This window comes from Eptesicus fuscus, chromosome 7, assembly GCF_027574615.1.
Source record: "Eptesicus fuscus isolate TK198812 chromosome 7, DD_ASM_mEF_20220401, whole genome shotgun sequence".
NCBI lineage: Eukaryota > Metazoa > Chordata > Mammalia > Chiroptera > Vespertilionidae > Eptesicus > Eptesicus fuscus.
Genome location: NC_072479.1, coordinates 100003310 through 100020367, shown reverse-complemented (window position 1 = coordinate 100020367; position 17058 = coordinate 100003310). Strand labels below are relative to the sequence as shown.

General features: G+C 51.1%; 1 protein-coding gene across 1 annotated transcript in view; it reads left to right on the top strand.

Annotated features, from left to right (window-relative positions):
* MYH9 (myosin heavy chain 9) overlaps positions 1-17058 on the top strand; it is an 88796-nt gene that overhangs the window by 14090 nt on the left and 57648 nt on the right. The window lies entirely within an intron of this gene.

Sequence of the window (17058 nt, the reverse complement as noted above, 5' to 3'; positions counted from 1 at the left end):
CATGTCAGAGCGGAAAGAATGGACAGTGTCCCTTGAGGCTGAAGACCCGGCAGGTCCCCTCCCTGCCACTTACTAGTCGCCTGCCTGGTGTCTTGCTATATTCTCAGAGTGAGGACACGGGGCCCGGGCACTTCCAGGTTGTAAAGCCCCTTGTGTGCAGACCTTCATAGTACGACACACCTTGGCAGGCGTATTACAGAGAGGCTTTCTTTTCCTATAAGTAAACAAGTCCCTGCTTTAATTATCCTTAGGTTGAAATAGTGGACTCCCCTCTCTCTTCCCCTCCCCCTTCTGGCTTTCAGACAAGAATCTGAAGAATGTGATACTCCTGGACCTGAGCAAAGATCAGGCTCTGGGCAGGATTCAAAGCACTTCGGGCCTTACCAGGCAGCCTTTGTAGTTCCTGGATCTGGGACATTCCATATTAGTTGTGGTCAGGAGTCACTGATGACTAGGGGCTCATTAAATTCCTGACTCACCCAGGCCAGGTAGCTCAGTTGGTTAGAGCATTGTTCCAATGTGCCCAGGTTGCCTACAAGAATCAACCAATGAGGGCATAAATCACGGAATAACAAATCAATGTCTCTCTAAAAATCATTTTTAAAAATTAAAAAAAAAAAATTCCTGGCTCTTCAGTGAGATCCATAGGGGCAGTGGGGAGAGGTCAGGAAGATAAACACTCCCCACCCCAATACTCTTATCTTTTTTTTTGTTTTAATCCTCACCGAGGATATTTTCCCTTTGATTTTCAGAGAGAGAGGGAAAGAGAAATATCGATGTGAGAGAAACACATCGATTGGTTGCCTCCTGCACGTGCCCTGACCAGGGCCCGGGCTGGGGAGGAGCCTGCAACTGAGATACATGCCCTTTGACCGGACTTGAACCTGGGATCCTTCGGTCCGCAGGCTGACTGACGCTCTATCCACTGAGCCAAACCAGCTAGGGCCAACACTCCTATCTTAGAGAAATCAGGTTAAAAGGAGTTTTGCAGGGCAAACACGGTTGCCGAGGGACTTGGTATCAGCCAGAGGACCGCCACTACTGCTTTGGTTTGGGTGACAGGAAAACGGGGGGTCACCTGAGGTTCCTTCCCCTTCCTGATTGGTGGCTGACGGCTGTTTACCTGTCCTGGCTGGTCCTCCTTGCTGGATGCACTGTGTTTGCAGCTTCCCTGCATGTGCTCCGAGGCTGTGGGCCAAGTGCACTGGCACACAGACCCTGGAGCCTGATGAGACCTCAGGTACAGACTCCAACAGCCAGCAAGTCACTTAAACATTCTGCGCTTCAACTTCTTCATCTGCAAAACAGGATAGTAATAGAACCTATGCCACAGGGCTGCTGTGTGGGTTAGGACGATCTCGGGTGAAAAGCACTCAGAACTAAGTATGGTCCTGCGACGTGGGCTTGGTGATTCCCATTTTCCAGATGAAGAGAGAGAGGTTCAGAACGTTTAAATAACACACCCAGATTCCCTCAACCAGTGGGTGAGATTGGAGAGCACAGCACTCACATCCACGTCTGCCTGATCTCTCGCATCCTCTGAGGTGTGTGCATGTGTGGACATGTCCATGTGCACATGTCCGTGTGTGTGTGCACATTCTGGGGAGTGGGGGAGGGTCCTGCCCAGGACAGGATGGTGTTGCCTGAATCCGGCAGCTCCCTGGGGCAGGGGCTGCTGCCGCTCCCTTCTCTCACCTGCAGCTCCAGCCTTGGCCCCTTTGGAACCAGACTATGGTTCTGGCAGAGGAGCGGTTCTTGGTGGGTGGTCAAATAAGCAGCGGCCAGGTTCCTGGTGAAGGATGTGTGAGGTCATCCCTGTGGCCAGGCTACCCACCTGCTCAAAGGCGGCGGGGTCGGCCGGCTTTTTCAGGCCAGGGTGCTACCGCAGCCTGCTCTAGGGAACTGCAATGTAACTTTTGTATGCAGTGTGAAATAAGCGGGTTTTATTTTCACTCAATGGCTTGTATTGGGGTCATTCTCCCCAGGGAGGCTGACGGCTCTGGAATGCTGCTTGTCCACCCTGGCTTCTCTGGAGAGTTGGCTGTGCCCTGGCTGCAGCCTGTATGCCCAGGCCTGGCACCGGGAGAGAAGGCCCAAGGAAGGGGAGATGGCTCGCCGTCCAGTTTGGGATTTTTGGTTCCCGCAGTCCAGGGTGATCCAGAGCTGCCCTGGGGAAGTGACCTCCGCTTCCCACGCAGTCACTGCTGGTTGTCCGGACGGCAGCTCTGCTCTCAGACCTCTTTTGTGAGATTCTGCTTAACCCTCTGGAGGAAGTGAAGGAAGAGGATCCTCTCGTCTTTGTTCACATTGCCTTGGTGGAGAGGAGGACACTCCAGTGCCCCGTTGCCTTTGAGCTCGTAAACAGGGGCTCCTAAAAGTCCTTAAGCTGAACTTGAGGATCTCTGTGAGCCCCCTAAGATGGTATGCCAAGGGGTCACAGCCCTCAAAGGAGTCCTTGGTGGCTGAAAGCGTTAGGAATCACTGATCAGAGAGATGGGAACTTTGGGTTTCCTGTTTATAGAGCGAGAGTGTGTGTGTGTGTGTGTGAACAGGTCAGCATGCTATTATTGGCACGCGGGTTTGTTCATTACAGGTAGCTTATGCTGACCAGGCAGATAAAAATGTGGGAGCACCTTCCACAATCTCATCTCTGTACAGGGGCCTACTTCTCCCATCTGATCTTTTTATTTTATTTTAAATATATTTTTATTGATTTCAGAGAGGAAGGGAGAGGGAGAGAGATGGAAACATCAATGATGAGAAAGAGTCATTGATCAGCTGCTTTCTGTCCGCCCCTACTGGGGATCGAGCCTGCAACCCGGGCATGTGCCCTTGACCGGAATTGAACCTGGGACCTTTCAGTCTGCAGGCTGATGCTCTACCCACTGAGCCAAACCAGCTAGGGCCCGCCTGATCTTTTTTTAAATTGAGTTTATTGGGGTGACATTGGCTAATAAAATTATAGGTTTCGGGTATACAGTTCTACAACACATCTTCTGTTTATTGTATTGTGTTTACCATCCCAAGTCAAGTCTCCTTCCATCAGCATTTTCCCCCTCTTCTACCTCCCCCACCCCCCTTCCCTCTGGCAATCACCATACTGTTGTCTGTGTCCACGAGTCTTTTTGTTTCTTTCCTTAATCCCGTCACCTGTCTCACCCAGCACCCACCATCTGATCTTTCTATAGCACTTCTGGGTGTCTCTTCGGCACGGGCCTGGGCCTGGCGCTTTGAGTGGCGATGTTTTGGCTGGAGATTTGACCTGTTGTTATTCTGGATACTGAGGAAACGGCGGTCTTTCTTCGGTCCTTGTGATCATCCACCTGCACTCCAGGTGCTCAAAGGATGTTTCCTCAGCCATATCCGGGCAGGTGGCGTCACACATTCCTCCCATCCCCCAGCCTCTGAGCCTCTCTTTTTTAAGGGGGAGGGTGGGGAGCAGGGGAAGGGGGAGCCGTAAGGATACCTGCCGTGGCTTCTTAGAGGTGGTCCTGATCAAATGATGGGTGAGTGGGAGAGGAACATGCTCCCCACAGAGCCTCACTTCGGCTTTGGACTTGAGCTTGTGCTTGGGCTAATCCCCTGTGTGATCTTGGGGGAGTCGCTGGACCAGTCTGAGCCTCATCTACCCAGCCTCATGGGTGGGTCGTGAAATTTAGTGGGTGGCAACCAGCATTTTTAGAAATGGAATAAAATAGATTCAAGTGGAAAATATCAGCGTGCATAGGATGTATTCGTAGATTTTATTTTGTTTGACATGCTTGTGTATAATTGTGATAAAACATTCTTACTTTTTAATTTTTATTTTTTTTACTAGAGGCTTGAGATAAAAAAGAAAATGTTGGTACCCCCAGGATGAGATGCTCTGGGGAGGGTTTCTTTCAGCCCCAACTTGGTGTGGGTCCCACCTACAGGTCTGAGCTGCTGGGTCTCCTCCCGCCACTCCAGCTGAGCCTGTAAATGGAGCCCCTTGCAAATCACAGTCTTTAAAGTTCTTTACGAAATTCTGGGAAATGAGCTGCATTCCTGGGGTGGAATAAATCATGTTGAGTTAGGCTAGGCAGGATGTGACTGCAAACCCCTGAAGTGGGCTGTGTGAGGGCAGCGCCTGTGACTGACTCATTATGAGCTCAGTGGCGACACAGACTTCTTGAGAGAAGAGGCAAAGATTGGGGGGGAGGGGAGCTGGCTGCCCGGGGCGCCGCCAAGTACCACTCCTCCGATAGCTCATTCTGACCCTCACAATAGTCCTGTGAGTGGAGCAGTGCTCTGACCACATTGCAGAGACGGGGCTGGCACTCTGTGCTGTGCAACTCACAGCTGTCCTCGGGGGCGGGGGTGGCTGCTAGCACCTCCATTTTACAAATGGAGAAACCGAGGCCTGGGGCCACGTCACCCCTGCGAAGTTTGTTCTGTTAGTTCAGTGATGCGCCTGGAATTCCACAGCCAGCCAGGCTGCCTCCTGAGTCTGGTTCTCTCTAAGATGCCGTCTGTAAAGGTCACGAATAAGCTTATCACCACGTGGAAGGTCTCTCTCCTCTCAGTGATGAAACTCATTAGTGGAGTGACTTGAATGACCCGCTCCATCAATTCAGAAACATTGTTCTTGACCCTTGGCCCGTCGCATGTCTCTCAGAAACAAAATAAAGATCAGCGGACATCAGATGTAGCCGGAAGGAGGGAGGGTGAGAAGAATAGGGCAGCGATGCGGTCCTGGAGCCTTTGCTGCTCTGCCTGCTAAGGGGGGAATGAACCACACGAGAGTCACTTATGTTTGGGAAACAAGGTGTGGATTATTGGGCTTAGCTTTAGGCACTTTAAGAATGGGTGGCAGACATGATCTCGCTCATCTAGGGGAAATGATGAACAACATAGACTGATGAATAAGAACAGAACCAGAAACAAGGAGGCATCGATCGGACTATCGGGCCTCAGAGGGAGGGTAGGGGAGATTGGGGGGAGGGGGGAGAGATCAACCAAAGGACTTGTGTGCATGCATATGAGCCTATCCAACGGTTAAGTTCAACAGGGGGTTGGGGCATCGGTGGGGAGGGGTGTGGGATGGGAATAGGGGGATGAGGACAAATATGTGACACCTTAATCAATAAAGAAATTAAATCAGAAAAAAAAAAAAAAAGAATGGGTGGCAGAGAGTCTGTGGAGTTCGGACTTTTTGGGAGACTCTGTTGCTTCAGTACCTGCAGGTTGGACAGGGAGGACCCAGCGGTGACTGGGACACAGGGTGGCCGTGGAGCTCTCAGCCCAGCCAGATTAGAGTTAGGATGGCTATTGGTGCAAGTGGCTACCCTGTTCTCTCTGTTATTTTAGTATTACTTACACATCACTTAGAAGAGCACGCTGCTGGAGGCCTGGTGCGTTCTGGGCCGAGGAGTTTTCAGAAGTTGTCTTTCGTTCCTGATGTTGCCTCGGGTTTCTCAGCCTCATGATGTGGATGCAGGAAGTCAGCGCTTTCCCATGAGACAGCGACCGTATAGTTAAATCTTTGCAGTGAGGTTATTTTTTTTTCCGTTGGATTTCAGCAAGCTGCCCATTTGCTTGAGGAAAGGAAAACCGTGCTCTCAGCAGGACCAGAGGGAAGGAATCACTTCGCTGCAGAACCTGAATGGTTCACAGTGCCCCGTGCGCGGGAGGGAAGCTCGAGCAAGCTCGGGAGATGCTATCTGCCGGACAGCCGGCTCGGTGTTCAGTGAACATTCCTGAGGGGCAGGCAGCCAACCCGTGGTCAGCCTTGTCAAACGGGGGGCCAGTCTGAGGGCAGAGTCTGCGCTGTTCAGGAGGGGACATCTCCCCTGAAATTACTCGCTTCTCTTTGCAGTTTCTCCTGGACTGCTGAGTGCAAGGTCATTCCCAGGTAGGTGAGGCCTCAGGTATGACCTCATTGTCCAGATATGGACTACTTTACAAGTAAGGTCAAGGGCCCCAGGGCAGATGACTTTCTTGCAGATCCACAGATCCAGCCGGTGGCCCGGCCTCTTCCCATTTAGTGAGAGCCGCTTAACCTGTCGCTCATGTACCTGCCCGCCTCTCTCCTTCTCTCCCTCTCTCCCTCTCCTTCGACAGTAGACATGAGGGGTGAGGAGGGGTTGCCTTTGGAACGATGAACTCTTGGACAGCCAGGTTCCCAGATGACACAATGTTCATGACACAATGAGCAGCTCACTTCACTTCAGCCAGTACTGATTGAGGACCCCCTCTCTGCAGTACCCTGGGCTCAGTCAGCACCTGAGTAGGGAGCAGGCGACAGACAGTCAGTCCCTGCCTTCAAGGAGTTCTAGGGACGACGGTGGGACAGGCAGAGAAGCAGTGGCTCTGGTAGAAGGCAGATTGCACTGTAGACTGCGGGGTGTGGGGTGTGGTGGGGGGGACAGAGGTGAATAATATAGTAGGGTGTTAGGAAAGGCTGCCTGGGCCATCTGGGAGCAGAGATATCCTCCAGGAGCCATGGTCAGAATGGAGGGTGTCGAGGAGACAAGAGAGGTGGGCTGGAAAGATTGTTGGGTTTTGAAGGCCACGGGCTGTCATTCTGAATGGGGCTGCCTTCAAGCTCTAACTGCTTTGTGCCCTGATTGATTGGTCAAGTGATTCGTTTATGAAGAAATAGTTTCTGTGCCCAAAGCCATGTGTATCTGTGGCCCTGAGGACGGGGTGGTATCTTAGTGGAGGAGGCTCAGCTGGGCGCTTTGGTCTGCGTGACACCTGATGCTTGAGATCAGTGCGGGAGAGTTCCTGACCCTGAGCCAGGCCGTTTGGAGTAGTAGCTCAGACGGTGAAATCTGTGCCGCATTTGCCCCTCTTGTGGTGTTTAACCACTTTCCCCCTAGCCTCCTCATAGAGCTCTTTCCTCCTGTCTTAGATAAAAAAACCCCTCCTGGCTAATCCATGCTGCTTTCCAACTGCTGGCCTTGCCCCATTAAATTGAGGTCAGGGAGGGTGATCTTTTTAAAATACAAATCCCATGAGGTCACCCTCCCTACCTCCCACCTCCTGAGGTGGCCTCTCCTTATCCCTAGAATAAAATCTACATTCCTCCGCATGGCTGATAAGATCCTGGGTAAGCTGCTGTGTCTATCCCCTCCAGCCTCATCTTCAGGTGCCCCTCCCCCCCCGCCCGCCACCCAACCCCCCATTCTTTACATATATAGGGGGAGGGGAATCTATGCACAAAATTCTGGTGTCATTTTTGATGCTCCGGGGCTCTGGGTTCGTTGGGTGCAGGGCAAAGTCAGAATGACCGCAGGCCTCGCCTTCTTCCGTCAGGCAAATACGAGCATTTCTCATGTTCCCTGGGACTCTCTGGAGTTCTGGGAAGTCTCTCCATGGGCCTCTGAGGAGGGAAGGGCAAAGGGGGGGTGGGTTGGGGGTTCTGGTGCTAAATTCCTCTCTGCCCCATCTCTGGTCTGGTTTTCTTATCTGCTAAGCATCAGCACAGGCTGGGGTTGGAATACTGCTAAGGGAAACAAGTCCCAGCTTCTTCTGTAAGCAAACAACATTCCTGAGGTTGGGAGGGAGGGGGCCCGCTGCAGCCCTCCCAGTCCTCAGCAGCCCCTGGTCCTCCCCCCTTCATAGCTTGGGGAGGATGAGCACCTTAAGGGGAGCTGCTGTAAGGTTGGCCCTGGGTGCAGAGTGGCTGACCCCTCCCTGTAGATAACTGTTTTAATAGCCCTGCTGCTTATACAGGAGGCTCCTGTACGGCTCTTTCCTTGTTGGAGCCTGATAGCAGCATCTGAGTGCTGTGCAGGGCCTCATAGCTGGGCAGTGCCAAGCCACACTCAAATCCAGCTCTTCTGCTGCTGGCCTCACGCACATCCCACCAGACCTGCATTTCTCAGGTCAGCATCGAGAAAGTTGCCTGCAGAATGTTCCTGGGCCCTCCGCCTGCCGCCGGACAGAGTGAAGCGGGCTTCCTTGCTGCAGGCTTCTCAGAACTGCTGTGTGCACGTGACGCTGGGGGAGGCTGTGGGTGTCAGCGGGCTCAACCTTCCTGGGCCATGAAACCCTCTTTCCTCACGCAGAATCGCTGTGTTTGGGTGCCACCGCACTGTGCCACGTTGTTCTCTGGACTGATGGCACCTGGGGAGTCACCAAACTTGTAGAAACTTTTCATAGGCCCCAGGTGTCCTTCTAGGAAGGATTAAGGCTAATTAGGTCAGGAGGACAAGAGACAGGAGTTGGAGGGGAGTTCCTTTTATTAATAAGTGTCGGGTTCTTTGCTGGGAATTTGAGTTACAACCCCTTTGGTGTGGTAGGCATTTTTTCTTATTCTAGAGCGAGGAGATTCTCGAGGTATTAACAGCTCTGAGATCATAGGAATTGCGAGCAGGAGATTCAGACCCAAGTACGTCTGACTCCAAACTCAACCCCATTGCATTCTCTTACTGTGCATTATAAATACCTGTTTGGGATTTGAAGACTCGCTGCTCCACATGGCAGTGGTTTTTCCAAGTTCTGTCACTCCCTTTTGAGTTGGCACCAAAGATTGATGCCTGTAGCACTTGCTCAGTATTTCTCCAGAAGCGGCAGGAGGGCAGCCCGAGGCCTTCCCCTGGGTCCTAGCGAGGGCAGACTCCTGCCCACTAGCTTATGCCAGCTGAGGTCCTACGTGGGTGTGTCTGGTGGTAGATGGTAGGCGCCTCACATTGGTCAATCAGGGGACACTAGAAATTTCCAGAAAACTGAGACGGTTTATTCAACCTTATGAAAAGTTTCTTGGGGACCAAGAAATAATTTTTACTCCTGTATCTCTTTGTGGATTGAAAGCTCTAATGCTTTTTCCCCCTTCTTGTTTTGAGGATGTAAAAAAATTAGTCCATTAAGAAAATTAGTCCATAAATGGCTTGGGCTTTGTAACAGTAGGTGGCTGTGACCTGTGCGTGCTTTCACCTTGGGTCAGCTCTCCAAACTCTCTGGCCCTGTGTACAGCTCAGGGGATTTTCCCGCTTCTAATAAACCTTCCCCACCACTCCTTCCTCATTTTTGCCTTGTTTTGCATTCATTCAGGAAACTTTAACCGAGCCCTGCTCTGGGCCAGGCATTGTGCTAGACATTTGAAATAAAAATGAACGAGACCGCTCCTGTCCTCAGATAAAACTGCAAATGACGAGTGTGGGGTGCAGAGTGGGAGGGACACAAAGAGGAGGGAAGTGTTTTTGCAGCAAACAGGGAGGGCCTTCGAGAGGAGAGAGCATTTGAACTGAGGCTTGAGAAAGGGTTCCTGGTGCAGAGGACATACCAGCTTCTTCCAAGGCCTGTAGGCATGAGCAGAGAAGGATGTGAACAGGAATAGATTAAGCAGCAGAGAAGGGCAGAGGAAGAGGAATGTCTGGGAGCATTGGAGGAGATTTATGGGCAGAGTCACAGAAGGCCTTCTCACCATGCAAGGATGGTTAGACTTTGTCCTGGAGATGTAAAGCCATTGGACTGTTTTGAACTGGTGGTGATAGCAATAAAATAGGAAGTAGCACGAATAGAAATGGAGCTGCCAAGTCATCCTGTAGGCAACGAGGGGGGTGGATTTGAAGGGCAGTAAGGAGGCAGCTGTGCAGCTTAGAAAGGAGGGGCTGTGGGCCTGGACCGGAGCTGGGCACCAGCGATGGGGTTGGCAGAGCACTTCTCATCCTCCAGGGAGATGTTACAGTGACTGTCTTGGGTGACCAGGTGGCCAGTCTTTCTTAGAGATGGAGACCCAGAAGGGAGTGCAGGTTGGGGCAGAGGGGGGTCAGGGGGAGTTCAGGTGTGATGGTGCTTGTGGGTCCTCCAGGATGGAGACACCCGTCTGGTCGGTGCTCAAGGTCTGGGAGGAAAGTTCTGGGTGGGAAATACTCACCTAGATATCATCCCTGGAATTAACACTGTTTTGCCAAAACCATTAAAAAATAGCCTTTGATGGCATTCCCAGGATGGTGGGCTGAGCTGATGCAGCATGGGAGCAACCCCTCCCCCTCCCTCCGTGTGGCTGCTGCCTGTCTGCCTTCCATTAGTCACCTGGACCTCTTGTTGCTGATGAACTCTGCTTATGAGTCACTGTCTGAACTACTGTGTCAGAGGTTCTGGAGACTCAGGCCCTGCCTGGGGAGGCACATCGGCCTCCTTTGCCTGATTCTTTTTTAAAAAATTGGGCATTTAGGAGTCTCTACTTTATAGTCCAGTAGTGGGTTCTGGGCAGATCCCTTAAAATTCACTGTATTACAAGGGACAGTCACTCCTTGGTGATGGTGTCGTCCATGATGGTCATTGTTTGGGCCCCGGGAATCATTTTACTCTGAGGACTTCTCTGTTTTAAAGAGATTGGGCTTGTGCAGTTCACTGTCGGGAGAGTCTCTACAAAGCTGAGGTCTGGCTTCTGTTCAGCATTTGCTCATACTAACCCTTTACATCAGTGGTTCTCAACTGGGGGTGATTTTGCCGCCCCGCTTCCCAAATCACCTCCTTCGGCAATGTCTGGAGACACTTTTGGTTGGTATTTCCGGGGATGGGGTGCTATGCTGATTAGTGAGTACAGGCCAGAGGTACTGCTAACTACCCTGCACTGCACAGGACAGTCCTTCACAACAGAGACTTACTTGGCCCGAAATGGTCACAGTGCTGAGGTCGAGAAACCCTGCCTTACCTGATCGCGTCCTTTTATGGTTCGTGAAAAATGGCACCTTCTTCTCCCTTGGCCTGGGATCCTTTTCTGCCATCCCCCCCCCCCCCCGCCCCCCCCCCCCCGCCACACACACACATCAACGTTCCACATCCTTTTTCCAGAACCCAGCTTAAATGTCATCTCCATGAACTCTCCCTCGAGCTTCCACGTTCTCCATTCAGTTACCCCTTTCTCTCTGTTCCCACGGCAAGCTGCTGGCTCCTGTCTTCCTGCAGAGTCCTGTGGTGTAGAGCTGGTTGTTTACACGGTCTCCCCTCTGCAGTGACTGTTCCACAAAGACAAGTGTCCTGTCCCATTGTCACCTGTGCTCAGTGTTGAATTAACAGCCTTGTGAGGTAGAGAGGGCGACATGAAATGTTATCTGCATTTACAGTGCGCCAGAGAGGTGGCACGTGCCCCAGGTCACAAGCAGGTACTTCTTAATCCAGATGGCATCTATCTGTTGGGCGCCCACCATACTTGTTGTTGGGTGCAGCAGTTAACAGGACAGAAAACCCAGGAGCTTGCTCTGTCCACTCTAAATAAAGCCCCAGATTGGCACTTCAGTGATATGTGTCATCCAGTACATTATAAACTCCTTGGGTGTCCTTTATACCTTTGTCACAATATTTTTGCACATAGATCCTCAGTATGATTTGGTCGACTGAGTTAAATCTAATGGGTTTGAAATTTTCTTTATTATTTCAGTAGCTGCTTTTATAGAACCTTCCTTAATAGTTTATTTACCTCCAAAGCAATGGCTGGCTTGGCTCGTGTGGTTAAGCATGGACCTATGAACCAGGAGGTCATGGTTCGATTTCCGGTCAAGGCACATGCATGCGTTTCGGACTCGATCCCCAATAGGGGACGTGCAGGAGGCAGCTGATACAATGATTCTCTCTCATCATTGATGTTTCCTCTTTCTCCCCTTCCCCTCCTCTCTGAGATTAATTAAAAAAAAAAAAAAAAAAAAAGCAATGGCTGTAAGGAGAAAGAGAAGGGGCATATTCATTCACCTGTGCTCCCTGGGATGGGGGTAGGATGAAAAACAATCAGAGGAGCTGCTCCCATCCATCACTGATAAAGCTGGAAAAGGGCTCCGGGTCTGGGGTGAAGCTGCTTGGGTCTCTGGTCTGGAACCTTGGTTCAGAGAACTTAAATGGCTCGCCCAAGGCCATGCCCCACATCCTCTTACATTTTGCTCAGCGACTTGGAAGTGTGAAAAGTCTCTTGTACAAACCAGCACGAAGAGAATATGGGGTTTGCAGCTAAAATTGGCAAATTGATGTCTGTTTTGCTGGTTTGCTTAACCAGGGGTTCTCAGTGGAACCTGAGTGGAAACTGAGCAGAGCATTGGAGCCGAATGGGTCTGAGTGTGAACCTGGGTTTTGGGGGCTGTCTGAGCTTCATTTCCCTCACCTGTAAAATGAATATGACAATGTATACCTTATACAATGATTGCCGGACTTGAGTGAGAAAACAGAGAGCTTATTAGCAGGCCCTCCGTGCTTGGTATCTTTGATGAGCTGGGCTGACTTAAAAGCTCCAAGCCTAGAATTGGCCCATGGAAGGCTTTACATAATCCTAGTTGTCTAGGAATGGAAACACTCAGTCTTTGGACCAACGATTTGTCCTAGTAGAATAAATTCTGTCTTTAAGGGCTAGTGGTTTCTTTTCCAGAGAAGCACACAAATAAGTAAAAAGAGAACCCGAGGGAGGGAGGAGGGGATTCTTTGGGAAAACAGGAAGGAGTACAAGGGCCAAGTAGATGTTTTGCGGGGGTGGGGGGGGGGGGGCAGCGGCAGCAGAGAAGGGGAGAAGGCAAATAATCGAGGAATTACATTTTGGGTTGAAAGCAGAGGTTTTTGGTTAACCTATTTACTTTCAGTTTCATCATTTCCTGAGCGTCCTAATTTAGCCTCTGGTTGTGTCCTCTCGATTATGGCCTAAAAAGGCAACTACTTGGGTTTCTTGGAGTTGGACTGGCACCCACAGGAAGCCGCATGGGAAGGGCCTGGAAGGGCCTGCCTCAGCCTGATCTGATCTGCAATGGGAGAGAGCTGCCTTCTTTCTCCTTAACTCCTTGCTGGCTGGCCAAGCCCCCCCAACCCCACCCCGTTCCCAGGGCTTCCTGAGGGCCCCTAATCTGAGCCACCAAGGTCTTTCCTGCAGACTGTTTTCTAAGTGCTGGTGTGGCTGCTGCTCCAGTGGCTGTGCTCATCAATCAACCCCTATTGATAACACATCTCAGGGCAAACACTTCGATAACATATCTCAGGGCCCTAAAAGTGTCCAGATTATTTTGATCCAGTAATTCTGGCAATTTATCTCAAGATGGTCCACTATATAAGAGGAAAAAATCTAGTAGGTAGTGAGTTATTAAAAATCACTTTGGAATATTATGTAGCCATTAAAAGTGGCCTTGGAGTTAGGAGTCCAAGGTTTGGGTTTTGGCTCCCCCAGCTCTGTGACTGAATGCAGGTACTTTCTCCTCTTGGAGCCTCTGCATCGTCACCTGTAAAATGAAACATTTGGATAAAAATGATCAACAAGCAGACTGTGGCCCTCTGGGGAAATGGTCACAGGAAGGAGGGAAAATACCAAATGTGAACTTCACTCTTTGCGTAAGGTAGTTAAAAATCAAGTGTTTCTGTGAACCAGGACTAGAGGGACCATTGAAAAGAGAGAGAGAGGGGGGGGGGGATTGATTTATTAAAAAAGAGAGAGAGAGAAAACTGATTTTTGGCGGGAGAGGGTCAGGAATTTAGGGAGATATTTTTTCTTTTATTTTGAAAACCTTTATATTACATCCAGTTTGTTTGTTTTAATTTCAAAGTGACTATGGAGCAGGGTCTCAGGATGGGGCGGGAAAGTGGCTGCATGCTGGCTGCACTGAGTAGACTGCCTCCTTGTACCCTTTCTCTAGTGCCCCTCATTCCTGTTCTAACACCTCTTGACGGTGGTGGCCTACTCCACCTGCATCCTTAGAGGTGAGGTGAGTGGTAACCTGTCTGCATCCCCGCTTCCCCACTGGGCACACTGACTCAGCAGCCGCTGGGGCCTGGGCGCCTCTGTACCGTACACAGGTGGAGCTCAGCGGCAGCCCTGTGGCCTCCGAATCCTTGAATGTGATGTTCCTGTCCGGGCTGGGTGGGAGGGCTTTCACTGCAACCCCACTGTTTATCGTGACCTCTGTGGTCCTCCCCACCAGCCCAGCCCGGCTATTGATCTTGGCACTGCTGCTCCCCCGCGTCATTCCAGCAGAACTGCTGAAACCAGATAGCTCTGTCCTTGGCCTGGCTCAGCAGGGCCCAGCCGTGTTTAATGAAAAGTTCTGCCCAGAGAGAGGCACTGAGGCGAGTGGGCACTCCTCAAGCCCACCATCCGTGGGTGCCTTGGCACCACGGCCCTCGGTGTTGGTCCAACTCCGAGGGAAGGCAGTGGGTCTCCCTCTGTTACAGGAACTCTGGCTTGGCCCCCAGGTCTCTGATAGGTATTGGAGGGAGACAGTGCTGGCCTGTAACTGCCCCTTCCCCCCTTCTGAGGGCTGAAGGTCGGGTCGAACGACCAGCCCAGGGCGGTGTGTTGGATGGATTTTCCCTGTCACCTGCGCTTTATGGCCCTCCAGCACAGACCCACCAATGAAAGGGCCGGGCAGTCTACCCGATTTCCAGGGTAGGCCGAGTGCCCAGGCCTGCAGCCCGAAGGGACCCCAGGTGCTGCTGTGATGCCAGGCCTCCAGATAGTTTGCTGTTGGCCCCACCAGGGGTGGTGTTGCTGGGATGAAAGGGGTTTGATGAGGGCCAGAGTCATTTGGCCATGACTGATGGGCTGCTTGGGGCAGCTCACAGGCCAGGGGAGTGAGAATATTGAGCTTTAATGTGCTCTGCTTTTTTTATTTTTTCAATCCTGGAGGATATTTCTCCCATTGTTTTTTTAGAGCCAGTTGAAGGGAAGGCGGGGAGAGGAAAGAGATTGGTTGCCTCCTGCATGAGCCCCAACCAGGCTGGGGATCGAACCTGCAACCAGGTACAGTGCCCCTGACTGGGAATTGAACCATGACCCTTCAGTGGGTAGGTCGATGCTCCAACCACCGAGCACACCAGCCGGGGCTGTGCCTGCTTTTTGACAGGCCACATGGTCCACACCAGGAAGGCTCATTCTCAGCCTCCCTGCCCGCTTGCTCAGTAAATATTTGTTGAATGCTGTGGAATGCCTACCTCTGCATTCCCCATGCCCCACTCAGCTTATCAACAGTTTCAACCCAGCCTCAGTGCCAGCCTGACTTTGTTTTGTGAGACCCCAGGCACAAGTGTGCCAGGAAGAGCCCAGGCCTGGGGGCCAGGAAGTTCTGGGTTAGGATCGTGCGTCATAACTGGACTGGGAGACTGGACAAATGACTTGCTGTCTCTGAGCCTGTTTCCTTATTTATAAATTGGGGGCAATAAAAGCTCTTTTCCAGGGTGATTGATGGTTAAGTGAGGTTGGGAATAAACAGAACTTGATGTTGGTAGTATCTACATACTTAATGACAGTCCCTTTCCCTCCTTCTCTTGGAGGGATCTTATAAAGGGTGTGATGTATCCTCAGGTTTTACTTGGCTGGGTCAGTGAACTCTTAACCAGCAGCAGATTTAGGATTTAGGGGGGACAAGGTTCAGGTGACTCTCTTTTTGCATCTTGATGGGAGATTGTCTTACCTTTTATGGGTTTGAAGTTTGCAAAAAGATTGAGAACCAGCAGCCTGTGAGACCCTGTACTTGGCAATCATTGCAAGTTCCTGAGCAGGACAGTGACACAATGGGGACACTGGTTTGGGGAGCCCGGGTACTGAGACTTGGGAGAGGCCAACTGGCCAGTGGTCAGATAAGCAGCGGGCAGGCAGATGACAGCTGGTATTTATGCTGGCGGAGAGAAGCCTTCGATTGCTCGAATGGACTGGCCAGTGTGGAAGCAAGGACAGCTGGAAGTAAGCTGCCACCTGCCTAGACCCCAGACCCACAGGGAAGATTAGGGCCGGCCAGGTGGTTTATAGCAGGTGGTTTATAGCTCTTCTGTTCATGCCTTGTTTGCTGCTGCCTAACCCTGGGCCCTGCCTTCTCTTGGGGGGTGGTCCTTGCAGGTGGATGGCGCCCCTGGTCCCAGAGAGGGGCTTCCAGGGTTTGCTTGTGCTGAGAATGTAAACCGAGCCACCAGCTGGGGGAGCTGGGGAGGCTGCCAGGCTCTGCTCCCTGGACTTGCCTTCCTCCTGTGGGGGGAACCAGCAGATTTCCTGGAAAACAGCCCCTCCTGGAGTGAGTCCAGGGGAGCCCCTTCGCCTTGATCTGGAAACCATTTAATGAGCCCAGATAAGAAGGCCCGGGCAGCCCAGACTTTTCCTTTTGTTTTCTTCCTCCCAACCCTCCAGCTTCCTTGGCATCCCAGTCCCTTTTGGAATCTGGAAGCATGAAAGCCTGTGTGACTCTGGGCTTGGATCTGGCATCCTCCTGGCTTCCTGTGCCTGTGCCTGGGCTGGGGACCTTGATCTCGCCAGGGAAAAGCCTGCCTGTGTTGTGAGCAGGCAGTGGGCTTCTGGGCGGTTCCTCCGGTGGCATGGCTGGCTGTTGACCAGGGTCTCTGAGTCCTGCTTTTGGTTCACTCAGAGCAGCTGTTCTCTGAGCTGCTCCGAGCCCGAGCTTTTGAATAGGAAGCAGTTCTGTGGTTGCACTGTGCAAAGGCCACAGGACCAGCAGTCTGGAGTTCTTCCTGGGTGACTCCGCACAACCCCCTTGCCTCCAGGAGCTTTTGTTTCCTCATCTGTAAAATGGGATAATAACACGTACCTTACCAATCTTACAGGGTTATTATGACAAGGATCTTTCCAGATAGCAAAATATATGTGAAAGCATTTTATGAACAATAAAACCACACAGGTGTAAGGGATTATTATTTCATCATCTTTATTTTGCAAATGAGTTTGGAAACAAGCGAACGCACGCGTGCTTACGCTCTTCTGGCCCTTAATTGTGAGGGTGGCCTTTGCACACTGGTGCCCCAGGAAGGGAAACACTGACTTACTTTCTTCTCGCCTTATTTCTTTGGGCTTTGTTATCAAGGTGGAATTAAAATGTATTGGCAACATATTGGTGTTTTATTTTCTTTTGGTTGTTGACTCTTATTTCACAGAATCAACAACCAAAAGAAAATAAAACACCATGTGTAATTGTAGTCAATTGCCCATTTTTTGTCTAATTAGGAACCTGTTTTTGTTGGAAGTTCTCCTAAATTGTGCAGTCATTTTCCTGCCTTTGTAGGCATGGCAGAGTGACTATAACTGCATCTGTCTTTGAGACTCTTAGTGCTCATCATGTGGCATAATAGTTGTTTATAGATGAGTTGATTGTGTATCGATCCTAGAATATACCTTACTATTAA